Consider the following 16,927-nt stretch of genomic DNA (forward strand, 5'->3'; position numbering starts at 1 on the left):
AGAGAAAGCTGGGGCTGGGGAGAATGAATTATTATACTCCTTTATTTAGGAATCCTTCTTTACCAAAGGTTTTCCATGATGGTGTAATGAGAAGATGGAAGGAGCTCTGAGTCAAAATAATTGGTGACATTACTGATTCTGATGGCATAATTTCTTTCAAAAGAGCACAAAATCTCTATAACTTGGAATGGCGAGAATTTGTTTTTTTCCTGCAGATTAGGTCGGCCTTGGCAAGGAAACAAGGGGGGAATAGGGCATTTGAGACAGATGTTGTTATGGAACGACTGCAAGATCCAGAGGGGTGCTCAATTACACAGATCTATGGTGAACTGAATCAGTTTAAGAATGATGATCTGGAAAAAGTCTCAGAAAAATGGCGGGGGAAACTGAACACTGAATGGAACGAGTTTGAAGCTTCGCTTAAACTGGGGTGTACGGTCCTAAAGGTGGCGAACCTGCAAGCTCAACATTTTAAAACTATTTTTGAATTATATTTTACACCAGCAATAATTGCTCGATGGGACGTGATAAGGGGAATCTGTTGCCCGCGTTGCCAGAGTATAGAAGCTGACACAATCCATATGTTCGCCTCATGTCCAACGCTGGGCCCTCTGAAAACGGCAATAGAGCTTTTTATGGGACGGACTTTGGGCATCCAGATAAGCCTCAGAAATGAATTAGTGGTCCTGAGGGTGGCCAGGGATGGAGCCGTCGCAGTTCATCATGAATTTGTATTTCTGGCAATGGCTATTATTAGGATCTGCGTAGCTTCAGCATGGAAAGACCCTAACCCCCCTAAGTTCCAACAATGGTTGGCACAGCTTTTAGCTATATATAGTTTAGAAAGAGGATTATACGAAAAAAAAGGATGGAAAGCAAGGCAGCTAGGGAAGCGTATCTGGGCTCCAGTAATAGATTGGAAATGCAGGCTGGAGAGAATCTAGCTACATTTAGCTATAATTAGTACTGTAACATGATTATGATGTATGATGTTTTTGAAGGGTGGAAAGGATGGGAATAGGGTATAATATATAGTGAACCTGGGGAATTGCTGAATTTTTGTTTTCCTCTTTCCTCCCATTAGTGTGCTAACTGTATTTAGTATCTATTATCAACTATATATGATTATGGAATCATGGTGGGATACTGTTTTGTATGCTATGATATCTCTTGCTAGTTTTATTTTTTCTATTTGTGTGTATTACTGAATTGATTAATTGATGATTATTAATAAAAAATATTTAAAAATAAATACAAAATAAATAAAGTACCAAATGTGATGTATGCACCCTGGTGGATGCCTCTAATGATGTCCATGCTTCCTATGAGGTTATTGCATAAGGTGTTTATGCTGGTGAGGTCTAGTGCGTAATGTGTTTATGCTAATGAGGTTTGGGCGTAATGTGGTTATGCCTAATGTCATGCTATGATATTTTAGGATGATGTCTAATGTGACTGTGATAATGCTTAGGTCATTATTGTACCAGTATGTACTGGTTGTGGTTTAATCTTTACTTACCTGTTCTGTTAGTTCTGACCGTGACCCGATTGGCCTGGTCCTGTCTATAATTCCCTGTGAATACTGTCTAGTGCCAGTTGGCACAGTGTAAATGTGTAATTACATTTCTAACATGTTTATGATAATGCAAAGGCTATTTGTATATAACCTTGTGTGAAGTTCCTTTTTCTGGTGTGCCTAGTGTGTTGCTGCTGTGTTGTGTGTTGCACAAATGCTTTACACATTGCCTCTGTGATAAGCCTGACTGCTCGTGTCAAGCCAAGGGGGTGACTAGGGGTTATCTTCAGCGTGTAACTCCCGTGCCCTGACTAGAGTGGTGGTTTCTGCCTGGCTTTGGCACAAACCTTAGCCAACCAGAAATTCAATTTCTAACTTAACTTTCAAATCTTCATTTCAACAAGAAATTGTCATAAAAGAGCACAGCAATAAGGCAGTAAAAATGGTACAATAAAATGTTTAAAAACAGATATTAATAAAAACCAGTCCACAGTAGTGACAACTTCTAATACATCACAGGTTCTCTCAGCTACCCTAGTGGTGTGGGAATACCCGAACCAATATAAATCTACAAATATGTCCACTTTTTCCTAGTTTAAAAATTTAGCCACAAGTGCCCTTCTAATAGTGCACATTGCTGCTAGGAACTTAGTAATAGCAAAGACCACAACCGGTGAAACATCCGATTTTAAAATTCTGAGCGCCTGTGAGCAGTGGGTCATCCCCAAATATTTACATATTGGGATGATACATCTTCTTCTCTGATTTAAATAGGCTGGACAGAAAAAAACAACATGGCCATCATTTTCCAGGTCTGCATTACATCCTGGACAGTTCTTGGGCGAAGATGCACGCCATTTGGACGTGTGTGATCTAATTGGTAGCGAGCCATGCCGCCATTGGAGGAAGAGCTTCCTTGCAATAGCAGGGCTGATGTCATCCATGGCTTGCTCCAATTGATAACAATCCTTAGACACTGGAAATGTGGCTGTAAGAGTGCCCGATTGGGCACTAGATAAAATAAGAGCCATTTTGTTGTCCCTGTAGATCTGAACCAGATGTTTCTGTGAGATTCCATAGCAGGCCTGCTCCGGATCTAACCACATTGATGCAAGACTGAGCTTGTCCTCTCTGACATGCTTGAACCACGGAAGTTTTCCCACATCAGGCAAGGCCAGGATTTCGATTAGCTCTTGCCTATATGTAGTCAACTCTGGGGTAACCCAGAGTCTCTTCCAGAAGGTTAGAGGTCTGAGGCCAGTTCTTCTTCAATAGGTCTGAGGCCTAAGTCAAGTCTTAAGGGTACTAGTGGAGTGCTCGGGGGCAAGGCTACCAGCTGTCTTAGAAATCTATTCTCCGCAACCGTGATTGCTGAACCACTCTTGTAAAACCACAGCTCAGCCCCATAAAACACTGCCCCCCTTGCCCTTAATTTGTAAATTTCAAGTGGGGGGCCAATCGGCTTGAGCGTAGATTTACTCAAGAGTTTCAAGATACCCCCTGCTATCTGGGTCATCTTGAGTCGCAATTTCAGCTGGTGCTTGACCCAGGTAAAGGATTCATCAAGGGTTAACCCTAGGTAGTCAAAAGTGTGAACCCTTTCCAGCCTGACTCTCTCTATCACAGGGTTTGGGCGTGTTGTTGCGGGGGGATTAAAAATCATGAATTTGGTTTTTAAGGTTTTTATTTCCAAACCCCGCTCATTGCAAAAGGAGACAAACCCATCCAAGACTCGCTGAATACACATTGCTGTTTTAGAAAGTAATAAGGTATCGTCCGCGAACATAATCGCAGTGATCCTGGACCCTGCAAGCCTTGGGGCGTCACTATCTTGTACCGCCTCCAGGTGTGCGATTACCCCGTTGACATAGAGGCAGAAGAGGGTAGGCGCCAAGACGCACCCCTGCCATACCCCCTGCCAACTGGGAATCTAGATGTTAGCGAGCCATTGCTACCACACCTGACCTGTGCATAATTCTCCTCATGCAATCGGATTAGTATGTTGAGTAGAGGGGTTGGAATACCAAGCTCCCCAAGTACAGCCCATAGCTTCTGACAGGGGACCAGATCAAATGCTGCCCGTAAGTCAACGAAAACAGTATATAGTGACCCGCCCCCAATCTTAACAATTTTCCAGTAAAGCATATATAAACGAAAGATCTGGTCCGTGGTAGAAACAGTCTTCCTGAAGCCTGCCTGATTGGGGCTCAGGATAGAATGCTCCTCAATCCAGTCTAGAAGGCGATTTAGAATGAGCTGTGCAAAAAGCTTTTGCGGCACGTTGATAAGGCTAATTGGCCTGTAATTGGCTGGGAGCAGAGGTGAACCCTTCTTAAAAATGGGAACAATCTCTGCCCCCAGCCAAGTACTCAGTACCTTCATGCCACCCCAAATGGCGTTGAAGATAACCGCCAAATAAGGGGCCAATACCACAGGCTCATGCTTTAAAAGATCGCCTGGTAGTTTGTCTAGACCCAGTACTTTACTTGATGGTAGGTTTAGAATAGCTGTGTGTACCTCCCCCACAGAGAACTCATACTCTGTAATTTCTCTCAGGATATTGGGGGATAGTGCCAGCGAATTCAAAACAACCGAGAGCTTGTCCGCCTGATATAGGGTGCGGAAATACTCTTCCCACACCTCAGCGGCAAGATTGGGGGCCACAGCTGCAACCGGCTCAGCCGAACCAAAGTTTACAATTTGCCAGAAAGTCCTTGCATCTCTTCCCGCTAGGCTAAACGTTAAATTGGCCCAGTGATCCGCCTCCCACTCGGCTTTGGCATGATGTATGAACTTCTTGTAAGCGGCCCTCTTTGCTTTAATCAGAGCACTATTGTGGTTTTGCTTCAAAGCACTGAGAAGCTCTGATTTCGCCCTTCTACATGCCGGGTTAAACCAGGCAAAATTTTTGCCTGTTTTTTCCCTTTTCCCACAGGGTTAAGGATCTCCGCTAGGCCAACGGTTAGTTCCTGATGCAGGGTCCCAAGCTTGGAAATTGCTGCGGCAGAGGGGAGTTCTGCTGCCAGTTGGACTATTGCTTCTAGTGCTGTGGCTACTTGAGCATATATTTCAGCCACTAGCTCAGGGCGAGTTACTGCTTTGTCCCATCTGATTCTTCTTCTATTACTAGTAAGGAGTGCCCGATTGACTGGACCACTCCATCCGTTTTGTCTATCTTTGGGACAACCAGATGAGAGGAAATCAAGGATCAGAGGGTTATGATCACTTTCACCCCTGGGTTCCACCTTAAAATCAATGAACTTGTGCCACGCACAGGCCTCAACAAATATGTAGTTCAGGTGAGCCTCATGAGCAGGCTTATTATAAGTATACTTAGCGGGCATATCCGAGATTACGTGGCCGTTGCATGCCCTTATTGAGTGGGTTAAAGTCAGGGCAAAAATTTGCAACGCCAGCGGTGCCCATGACTTGAGCGGGGGACCCACCACCGGACGAATTTTCCAGTAATTGTCCTCTTCCAAAATTGCGCCGTCCAGCAAATCTGCCAGTGGCTCAAAGTGGGAATTAAAGTCACTACCTAACACACAGGTGGCCCCCTGGGGAATACCAGTTAAAAACACAGAGAGCTCTTCTATGGTTTTTGACTCCGCTGTAATGCTAACTGGTCTAGAAAAAACATTGACCAGAGCGAGTTTGGAGTCATCAGGCCATTCCAGTATAATACATTGTACATCCTCCGATCTGGTCTCTATTGACCTGACACTACAGCCCAGATGGGTTTTCACCCAGATTGTTAGCCCCCCCCCGAAGGCCTCCCCTTCCCCTCCCACTTTGCGGGTATAGAGAAGGAAGCAAAACCGAACCTGTGTTGCTCCTCTCTTGCCCACCTTTCCTGCAGGAGGCAAACATCATTCGTGTCAATAAAGGTACCCCACTCTAAGCAGGCCAGTTTATTACATAACCCTGCAATATTCCATGACAGAATTTTGAGCGTTGATTACCAATATCTGCCTTAGGGGTTGACATAGAGTGGAATTCCACCCCAGTTGGCATAAGCACTATATTAGAGGAGTTAACTCCCGTTTCAGGTCGAGGATTGGGTACCACCTGCACTTTCCCCCGTTCTATGTTCATCCCTCTCCCCTCTGATGGAATGGGCTGTACATTTTTATGGCTTTTTAAACCATCAGGTCCCCCCAGTGATTTATCAGTATAGGGTCAATCGACCTGGTCAGAGAGAGCTGAACATATTGTCATGGAGATAATTAACAGGCACAGGGACAATGTAAGGATTATATACAGACCCTCCGATATGGGTCCTAGCACCCACCCTAGTCCACCCTTGTTCACATCCCATATCATCTTGATTACTTGGGGGTGGGTAGAAAAAAGATAATGGGCGGGGCTGAATTTTGGTACCGACAGTAACACCCACCCAGTTACAGATGAGTGATACTGTCCCTGTGTTCCTGAAGTTAACCAGGACACAGTCGCCCTTCATGTTTTTGGTTGTTGGACCCACCCAGGGGACCCTTCTGACCATAACAATTTCGGATGCCTGATGAGGAGGAAGGGGTCTATGGACGTTCAGCCAACTAACCACTTTATTTTTCAGGGAAGAGAACGATTCAGAAGTAGGGCCGTTGAGCTCGGGGACTCCAGTTAGTACCACTTCTAGGGGAGCCGCCTCCGGGGGCAGGTTGACTATATTGCTCCACTTTGAGCGGCCCTCCACTGCAGTGGGCCTCTCTGCCTTCTCCCGGCCCACACCGCTTTTACTAGATGAAAATACCCTTGCTTGAACCGTTGGCGCTGGGGCTGTCGGTACAATGTTTGCTGGGACCGAATTTATGATGGGTGGGGGATCGGGCACTAGGGGTAGCCCCCCGCCTCCTACATCAATACCCTGCTGTGCAATCGAGGCTAATTTAAAATGGTTCGTCATCTCCCCGGTGAGCTGTTTGATAGTTTGTAGCCTTTGATCAATAGAATTAAGTCTGGCCAGCACAGGGTTCATCTAAGATTTTCGAGTATTTCCCAAGGTGAGAATCTACCGGTCCGCCCCTACTTGAACCGAATCCCCAAAGCTAAAAGCATTAGTTTGGGTGGTCACAGAGATCCGGGGGACTGAGATTGTTGGAGGGTGGTTACAGGGAGGGCTTCCCTAATTTCGGGTTGGGCCTGGGAGTGATTGGCTTCAGGTCCCTTATCAAATTATAGGGGTTATCTTCAGCGTGTAACTCCCTTGCCCTGACTAGAGTGGTGGTTTCGGCCTGGCTTTGGCGCAAACCTTAGCCAACCAGAAATCCAATTTCTACCAACGGGTGATTGTAGGGATCACAAAATGATCAGTAAAGGGCTATAAATATGAAGGCTATGAGCAGAGACCAAAGTAAAAGTCATTGAGAGGGACAAATCTTAAGGAGTGAGCAAGTGCATAGCTATACAAATGCTACTTTCCAGAAGAGGAATGCTGAATGACTGAGAGGCCAGAGACACACATTAGTTTTGCAAGCCAATAATAGCACATATGGACATGTGAGGAGTGAGAGAATTGAGGCAGAAAGAAGTTGCACGTGAGAGAAGTGTCATGTAAAATTGCAATAAGGGAGGAGTGTAGTGAGTGCTTGATGGAGGTATGCTAGAATAAATATCAATTAAAGATCTAGATACACGGTGGGAGGCAAAAGTGTGAAAAGCTAAATCTAACTAAAAGAAGGGTGTCCAGCAGATTGCGGTTTAGTCATTGGACTGAAGCATTAATGTGATGAGAGAGGGCATTGTTGAATGTTACAGATAAGAGACAACATCCAGCACGGTGTGTAAGAGATAAAATAACAGGACAGCACCGATGAGAGAGCTGGCAGAGACCTGTTGCGGCACCCTTGTGTTCCCTGGGGGCATTTCTGGTGCCTGCTCCTGTGCCCTTTTGCCCGCACACCGTGCTAGCAGCCTCCCCGCCGCCGCAGCTCACTTTCACCGGAGTGCAGCCGCAGTTGGGGACTACAGACACCACCAGCCTTTGCGGCCGGAAGCCGCCTGTGCATGCTACGCGCCTGGAGGCGCATATAACTGAAGGCTTCTCTCGGTGGAGCGGGGGTCGTATCTGGCGGAGACCTGTTGCGGTGCCCTTGTGTTCCCTGGGGGCATTTCTGGTGCCTGCTCTTGTGCCCTTTTGCCCGCATATCGTGCTAGCAGCTTCCCCGCCGCCGCAGCTCACTTTCGCCAGAGCGCGGCCGCAGTTGGGGACTACAGACACCACCAGCCTTCGCGGCCGGAAGCCGCCTGTGCATGCTACGCGCCTGGAGGCGCATATAACTGGGGGTTCTCTCGGTGGAGCGGGGGGCGTATCTGGCAGAAAACCTGTTGCGGCGCCCTTGTGTTCCCTGGGGGCATTTCTGGTGCCTGCTCCTGTGCCCTTTTGCCCGCACATCGTGCTAGCAGCCTCCCCGCCGCCGCAGCTCACTTTCACCGGAGCGCGGCCGCAGTTGGGGACTACAGACACCACCAGCCTTTGCGGCCGGAAGCCGCCTGTGCATGCTATGCGCCTGGAGGCACATATAACTGAGGGCTTCTCTCCGTGTCGTGGGACACGCGCGGGCAGTCGCCGGACGAAGCCCGGACAAAGGGCGGACAGTCTGTGACAGTCCGGGACAGAACGAGGCAGGGCTGGGCCAGAGACCCTGGCCTAAAGACATTGACGTGGCACCCTACTCTACATACAGTGAGACTTTACCTCATATCTGGAACTTGCAAAACTGTTGTTGTTGTTTTTATTTTATCTAAGGAACTGAGCCACTAGCTGGCGGTTTAGTGTATACTGTGCAATTCATGAGAAGCATTATTCGGTCTTTGGATATTTGTGTTTAACTAGTTTATTTTAAAAATATGTCTAAACATAATGCTCTACATACGCCTGGTACCTTGGACAACTACTTAGTTAAGGTTGTCAACAAAATCAATAGTGATAGGCGACAGTCACTAGGATTGAGTAGTGATCCCTTACCACCTGTTATGCGCACCTCACCCGTTATACAAGCGCAGGATAACGGTAGTAACCCTAATAATCTTGATGTATCTGACAGGGTAATACCTGAGCATCTCCGATGAGAGAGAGGGAAAAAACACACAGTAAATTATAAAAACGGATGGGATAAAAAACTGTGATAGAGACAAGGGGATGAAAACAAGATGAATGAGAGAGTAAAACATAGCAATTGATGGATGAGGAGGAGAGTGAGATGAAAGACAGACAAGAGAGCAGATTGATTCAGAAGACAAATGAAAGAAGGGAGAGAGAACATTTGAAGAGAGATGAGAAAAGACAGGAGTTAGGGTAAAGAGGTATTTGAGCTGCACCATATTGAAAAGATGAGACGTAGTTATTTGCCACTTGAGAGAAGGGAGAAAAGCACTACGTGGAAAAGAGCAAGCATTAGATCACGGAATGATTAATAAAATGACTTTAGGGATTGGGAGGCCAGTCAAATTTAGCTGAAGTGGTAGAGGTACAGAATCCCTCACCCAATCTATGGAGAACCCTCAACCCTTTATCAACCGTTCGGTGGCATTTTTGTCTCCAAAGAGGCTCCTGCCTCCATAACAGAAGCCACAGCCAGTAAAAAGCAGTGACTTCAAATCTGCTCTGGCAACATGGCTGATATATCTATGTTTTTTTTCTAATGAAAGTTCACCAAAGAGGCAGACTTTCTTCAGAAAGAAATGTTCCCTTTTGCTGAGAGATTTTTTCCAGTGTCATAAAAAAGCTTTTTTTACAGGTGTCTCAGCCAGGAAAACTACCGGCAAGTTTGATATAAGTAAGAGCAACCAAAATAGGATGATCACTCAGAAAAAATTCTGTAACCAGTATTGGGTGTACCTATGCTTTTTTCACTGGCAGAGATAGCAGGCGCTCAGGAAAGTTATCATTGCCAGAGCTCTGAGTGAGGCGGGGAAATCAAGAGGAAGCCAGAACAGGCATTTACCTATGTTTGGCAAACATTCATCCTCCAAATAAGGTCCTAAAGGACAAACAAGTGAGGGGAATCAGTGTGCTGTAAGTCGAATGAAAGAGGTGTGCGATTCTTTTCGAGGAAGGATACCAAGTCATAAAACTGGTGAAAGAGGAACCTGAGGCCCAATGTTTATAAGAGAGTGTAGTAAACACTAAAGTTCGAGAAAGGCGATTAATTCAACATTTAAATGAAAGCATCAAACAATGGACTCTACAGATGTGAGAGGGATCTGGAAGAGGATGGAGACTCAGATGCATGTTGAAGAATGCCACTTCACATAGGAGATAAGTGTGGGGCATTGACAATGGAAAGGTGAGAGCAGGAACATGCAGGCGAGAGCTGGCATAATACTACAAAGTGAATAGGATAGTTAGACATTCCAGAACCTTGTGTGGGGGGTACCATACATTTTTGGGTGCCTTCTTTGATCTAAGTAGCAGGTTGTCAAAAAGAAAATAAGTAGGCTGGGGAATAAAACACACAGTATTTGGCTCTACATAGTTTTGTATTGTGTTGGCGGCAAGAAGAAGAAATAGGTCAGGCTTTCTGTTGAAATATTTAGGGCCCTAAATAAGCGTAGGCTGCTGGCAAAAAGCCTCTACAGCCCTGTTTTTGATACAGCGATTGAGAAAGTTACTGAAAGCACACAACGCCAGAAACCTTTACCAATAGATCCAGGTGAAGCGTTTTTTTGCAGAAAAAAGATCTAGGGCACAACTGCATTTCTTGGCTGCTGGGGGAAACCGAGGGAAGCTTCTGTAATTTGTCCAGGTCCTCCAAAGGTGAAAACAATTCTCAGTGCATAGCATGTTCTTCTATTCAGTCCTAGAACCCTCTTGTTCTCAGGGCAGGCTTCTAGGCATAAGGTATTTCTCTAGACACGGCTGTAGAAAGCTGGCTCTCTATTTAGTGCACTAAAAATAAGTACACTGTCCAGAGAGTCCAGTGAGTCCCAGATTGGTATACAGAGGCAAAAGTTGATAATACTAAAGCTCTATTTGTGGCAGTTTGGGCAAGCTGTTGGGCTTAGCAGAGAGTAGTGCTAACCATTTGTTGTAATCACGGAGGCAATAAATGAGATGCACTCTCAAAGAATAAATTGAGACCAATTTGCAAAAATGACACTTCATTTTATATAATTTTTCAGACCAATAAATTTGTTCAAATGTAAGTACTTATTTTGTTATGAATTTTCAAACTTCGGAAAATAACTCACAGTTGTGCACAATTATGCACATTACATTCCTAAGGGAGAAAATACATAAATGTATAGAAAATCATCTAGGTGGTTCTCGGGGTATGCCTTCTGGTTTTAGGGTAGTGGCAAGCCCAGGTCCATTGTTCCACCAGCAGATCTTAGGGAGTGTCCCTGATTCAGATTGCAACAGGGTACTGGAGTCATAGTGCATGCTGCAAAGAAGGGGGGCACCTCAAAACAGGCTGCACAAGGGAAATTACAGGTAGGTCCGAATTGTCCCAAATGAGGCATTAGGTAGCAAGGGCCTCAGGAGCACAGGAGCACAGCTGGTTCATCGGTACCCAGGCCAGGTGGGCTGGGTGCAGAGCAGGTTAGTCAGCCGGGCTCTGTGCGTCAAGGCTGTCTTCCCAATCAGACGCAGGCTGGTTGCAGAGACGGAGCCAGGACAGCTAGGCCACTCACAGTGTAGGTCTTTGTGGTCTTGATGTCCCTCAATGGGTGCTTACGTCCTGGGCAGTTGGAGTCTGGGTTTGGCTCTTTGTCTCGGTGTAGGTTGCAGGGGGTCCGGAACCCCGGGTATTGCTTTGGCATGGCTTCAGTTGGTCCTGGTGTCCTCACAACCAGTGGAGAGACAGGTCCAATCCTACAGAACTAGTGTACCACTTGTGGTGGAGCTGCTTTATCAGCATTGCTGGGGAGCGGCATGTCAGTAAGCAGGACTCTGGTCTGCAGGTGAGTAGTTCCTCTACTCCAAAAGAGTTATTTGGCAATTAGTGAAGGTCTGGAGGTTCTCTGGGGTTCTTAGAGGCCTCATAGTAGAGAATTAGGCAGCACACCATGATGGTGGAGTCTTGAAGCAACAGGGAGGTTTTTGCACCAAACCTCTGCAGCAGGTAATATGTTCTCAACTTCAAAAGGTCTTCTTTGTCCAGTTCTTCTTTAGATCCATAGCATATGATGACCTGGGTCGAGGAATGGCACCTAAATACTAAATTTAGGGGTATTGAAGGGAGTGACAGGTATTAGCCAATGGGCTACCTACGTTTAGGGTGTCTTTACCCTCTATGAAATCACTTCCTGAGGGAAGGGGCACAACCCTGACCTTAATAAGCTACTTTTATCCAACCCAAGATGGAGGAATTGGAAATGTGGGGTCCACATCACCTGCTCCACGGGGTGCTGGTTGGGCACACCTCCTAATCATACTCATTTTCCCACTTGTCCTCCTGCCAAGAGTGGGGTCAGGAAAAGGGGGTTGGCATTCTCCAATAACTGGAGAGGCCTGAGTCGCATTTCAAAGGCATCATCTCCTTTGATGCTTCCTGCTCTGGATGGCAGCCTCTGCTTGGAGGAGGTGTGAAACACCCCTGCCCAGAGCAGGCTTTGTTCCTGGCCTTTGAGACCGAAGGCTCCCACCCCACAAGGCCAGAAAACATGTCTTGTGGTGGCAGGCTGGCTGAGACCAGTCTATAACCCCACTATTAGTTTTTAGGGGACATCTCTATGGGACACCTCTATGGTGTCCTCTGTGTTTATCAATTAACAAATCCAACACTTGCATCAGTGAGGATTTATTAAGACAAGATGTTTTGTACCAAACATCTGTGGGTGCAGTGAAGCCATCATGGAGCTGGGAAACTCATACTGACATGTATCCAGCCCATGTTCTTTGTACACGTAAAATTTCCAAGAATAGACTTAGGGATTGTAGTGTCATATCTACTAAGGCAAATATGTCCACACATGGGGAATAGTGCACCCTGCCTTAGGGCTGTAAGACCTGCCACAGTGTACACAGCACACAGGGATGTCTGCCAAGTCGACTCTTCAGTTTTCTCTGCACCAAGACACACAGCCTGCACTGACAGTGTGCATGATCTTGGTGAGGGGTCCCCAGGGCGGCACAATACATGCTGCCGCCTTCGTGCACACTCTCCAGTTCCAATGCCCTAGGCACCAGGGGTACTATTTACAAGGGACATATAAGGGGCTGAAGTTGTGCCAAGTGTGGAAGAAAGGTACAGTTTAAGGTTGGAGATCTAGCACTGGGGACCTGGTTAGCAGGGACCTAGTGCACTTTCAGTCAAAATCGCATCATGTTCCATCAAAAATGTGGGGGCTAACTATGTCAAAAAAGGCACTTTCGTACAAGGGCTCTCTCAAAGTCCAGTCCACAGTGGTCAGCTGACCTAAATTGGGTATAGGAGCAATTTAGATTTTAGTGTTTGAACTGCACCAACAGTAGAGCTCCCACCTAGCTGTTGAAGAGCATTTTCCATTACTGGATGCGCGCAGGAGGCAAAAATCCATGGCAATTTTTTCTTTAGCAGCCATGCAGTTGTCTTTATTCCAGTTGTTACTTCCTATGTCTAGGAATAAGGAGGTTATGGTGAGATGGAAGTCTTAGCCTGTGAACTAAACAGCTATTGGATAATTCCTACACCCAATCCTGTTGACTTTCCTGCACAACCTCAAATTCCTTTTGCACCACTTCCTTTCTCCATTCATTGCAAACTTTCCTAATCAAAGTTGGCCCTACTCTTTGGCAGTTCGGGCTGGACTGTTCTCATGAGGCACAGGGTCAGACTGATTTGCATATGGCCATGTCTGAACAAGGGTGGCTGAGTGAGCTAAAGAATGGTGATGGATTAAACCCAGATCAGTTGACTGGGGGTGTGTGTTTGATTTGCTCAAAACGCTCCGACCATCATCCCCTTTTGTATCGCTTTGTTCGCCCTAAGTTGGCAGGGTATGCTCAGACGTGAGTCCCTTACTCACTTGGCCACTGGATTCAAGATAGCCTGGCTGATGAGGATTATGAATCCGAAGCCGGTCCCAGGATGCTTGTTTCCGGTCCAGGGAAGACATGGCTTGGCAGTTCGGGCTGGACTGTTCCCATGAGGCACATGGTCAGACTGATTTGCATATGGCCATGTCTGAACTGGGGTGGCTGAGTGAGCTAAAGAATGGTGATGGATTAAACCCAGATCAGGTGACATGGGGTGAGTGTTTGATTTGCTCAAAACGCTCCGTCCATCATCCCCTTTTGTATCGCCCTACTCTTTCTCCAGCGGCAGGAGCTTTGTCCCTCTTCCAAGCCACTTTCTAATGAAAATGGAGTCCTCACCTCTTACAGGGCTGCAACTGCTTTTTCCTCCTGCTAGGAGCACAAACAAAAGTTTTAGAGTGGCTTTGGAGAAGAATGGTATCAGTTCCTGAGATACTAGTTTTTGTAAAGGAAATAGTTTTTATGACTACCCTGTGTGTTGGAAACTGTTTCTGACTTCTTCCTGGATAAATCACCACTATTGTACCACTCCAGCCCTCCTTCTTGCATAGGCAAGCCCTTTGTACTCTAGGAGACCAGTCATTAACAGCCAGTCTGAGTTGCATGTGTCATATATTGGGCAGGGCAACTAGAAACAATTCTCCTTGAACCAGTTTGTTCTTGGTAACACAACAAAATCAACTTTTAACATTCAATTACATATTTAATAGCCAACAGAAAATACCCATGTTTGAAAGGTCTGTTATTTTTCAAGAAAAGTAGCTTTCATTAATAACTAGACTTCTCGTGAAAAACGTATCTTTACCTACACAGTGACACACTAATTTGTGCAACAGTTCACTGCTGAACTTACTTTTCTTTAATATCTAGCACATTTCCATTAAGCACCCAGTATTATGGGTATTATGGGTTTAGAAGCTACACTTTTGGAGTGACTTTAATATATAAAAGTATGTTTTCTAACATGGCCAATGACTATTCCTTTACCTGTTATATTGTAGTGATTTTAAGCTGCAGTCTTGCCACAGCACAACAGTGCTCTCTGGAGTCATGAACTTTGGTCATAAATGTAGGTGGTGTAATAAAATACTGGAGCCCACATGTGTTATTTAACTTCCACATCATTGGTGGAACTCCTGCGCAAGCCTACCAAGTCTTTACTGGGAAGTTCAGTAAGGCAATTAGGTCAACCAGTTTAGAGTATATTGTAAAAAAAGGTGAAGGGCTATTGGTTTAAATGCCACATCTGCCAAAGACACATTTATTTTTACAGGTAGTGCTTGTTTGTGCATCAAATCTAGGTATGTGCCATAAACCTAGTTGATTGGGAATTTAACACTGTGCTGGATAGTTTAACCGTACATTTTTTTTATAACTGCAGCTACAGAATCTCCCTTATTGAGTATTTGAGCACAAATCACTTCAATACTAAGTATATACATCTGGGTAATGACAAGATCTCATTACATATCCTTCAGTTGAGGTTTTGTTTGGTTATTTATCTTTGTTATCAGCCAACAAGTGTTTTGCCCTATCTGCTGGTGCACAGGCATAGGGCTTTTTCTAGGCTTGAGATAGGTCACAAGAACTGATCAAATAGGAAAAAAACATCTTAATACTTTCAAAACGTGTTAATCATATGCACAGTTTTAGATTCATGTAGAGTCTGAAATCAAGGACGAAGGGGGAGATTTGCAAAAAAGTCACGCAACGCAGCTCAGCCCCCCGCGATGCAGTGCTGCATTGTGCGACAGGGAGGGAACAGATGAGTATCATATCTTCAAAGACATGGCTCTCTTCTCCTCTTTCTCTTGCGCTGGCGCTGATTACAGCTGCCATGCGCCATGCCCACACCTTAGCGCCATAGCTCTGGGGTGTGTTTGTCAGTCCAGCATGGGTTTTGTACAAGAAGGATACCCTTCCTGTAAAAAATACTATGCTCAACACAAGGGAAAGCTTTTTACACTTTGTATGCGTGCTGCACAGTGCAGCACGCATACAAAGTCGGAAAAGGAAGGAGAAATGAAATAATTTCTGCTTCCTTGCGCCTTGTGAAAAAGGGCGCAGGTTTCCCACGCTAAACCCAATCGACTGTGATTAGTAAATTGGGTTTAGTGTGGGAAACCTTGGATGGCTGCATGGGAACACCCTTGCACCGCCCTTGGTACGGTGCCATGGCACAAAGTAACTCGAAGCACCCCAATGGGCTGCTTTGCATTACTTTTACGTTATTTCCAGCGCTAAACAAGTTTAGCTCTGGAAAGTAAATTAAAAAAAAGATTTTGCATTGTTTTGCGTCACTTTTGTGACGCAAACACAGCACAAAAGCTTAGTAGATCTAACCCCAAGTGTTCTGTTCGAAAAACAAACAATCCTCAAGAGAAAACTGGATACCTGATGCAAGGAGTCACGATCGCTAGGTAATAATACTTGTGTCAACACCTATACATCCTTTTGTCTGGACTGGCATCCACCACAGTGTTAATTTACGGGCGGCAATAAATGAGACTGAATCATGCAAGAGAAAAGAGAAAGAGCATAGGCACATCTCAAAATAGATTCATGTTGAAACCAGTGTTTATTTGAGCCAGTGGTTTCCGGTGCTCAGCACCAGCACTTAGTCATCAGCACCAGTGCTTTTCATGAGCAGCAGATAAGGCACATTAATTTAGGGGGAGATTAAGCGATTTGCACAGAATCACAGGATGTTGAGCCGACACCGAGACTTGAAACTGGTTCTCCAGCTCTGACATCAGCAGCTCTGGCCATCACACCACAGCCTTTTTCACTACTTTCATGGTTAGTAGTTGGTTCTGTTTTATGCTGCACCATCAGGAGAAATGGGCTTGTGCAAGCGGCCTCCTGACACGAATTTACATTTACTTATTAACCACTGGTTGAAAACAAAGCATACGTTAGGGAAGAGGGGGTGAACTATGTGAATATGACTGTGGAATAAAGCAAAGAGCAGATGAATGCAGTGACTTGGATATTCTGGGGCAGATTTACAAGCCCCTTGCGCCACTTTTGTGTCACTTTTCCCATGTTAAGAGTGACGCAAATGTGGCGCAAGGCGTTTGTAAATCTGCCCCTCTGTGTTAGAGAAAAGGAGAGAACAAAACATGAAGTAAAAGAGAGAAGGGGAAAGCAAATCATGAATGATACAGGAGAACTAATCAAAATCTTTCTTGGGTTGGGAACTGCATGAAAATTCGAAAATGAGGGGTGAAAAGTACAACATAGATTAAATAGGGAACTAAGACAAATGATGGAGTATTTGAATAGAGGCAAAATATGGAAATGTGGATTTCTGTGGCCAACTGCTTAGAAAAAAGGAAGAGGACACAAACAGGATTACTAGAAGAATTTCGGGGCATATGTACAAACGTTTTTGTGGTTGGAAACGGGCTGATTCGCAGACCTAACCAAAAAAAAGCAATTACTAATAT

This window comes from Lissotriton vulgaris, chromosome 12 (assembly GCF_964263255.1).
Source record: "Lissotriton vulgaris chromosome 12, aLisVul1.2, whole genome shotgun sequence".
NCBI classification, from domain to species: domain Eukaryota; kingdom Metazoa; phylum Chordata; class Amphibia; order Caudata; family Salamandridae; genus Lissotriton; species Lissotriton vulgaris.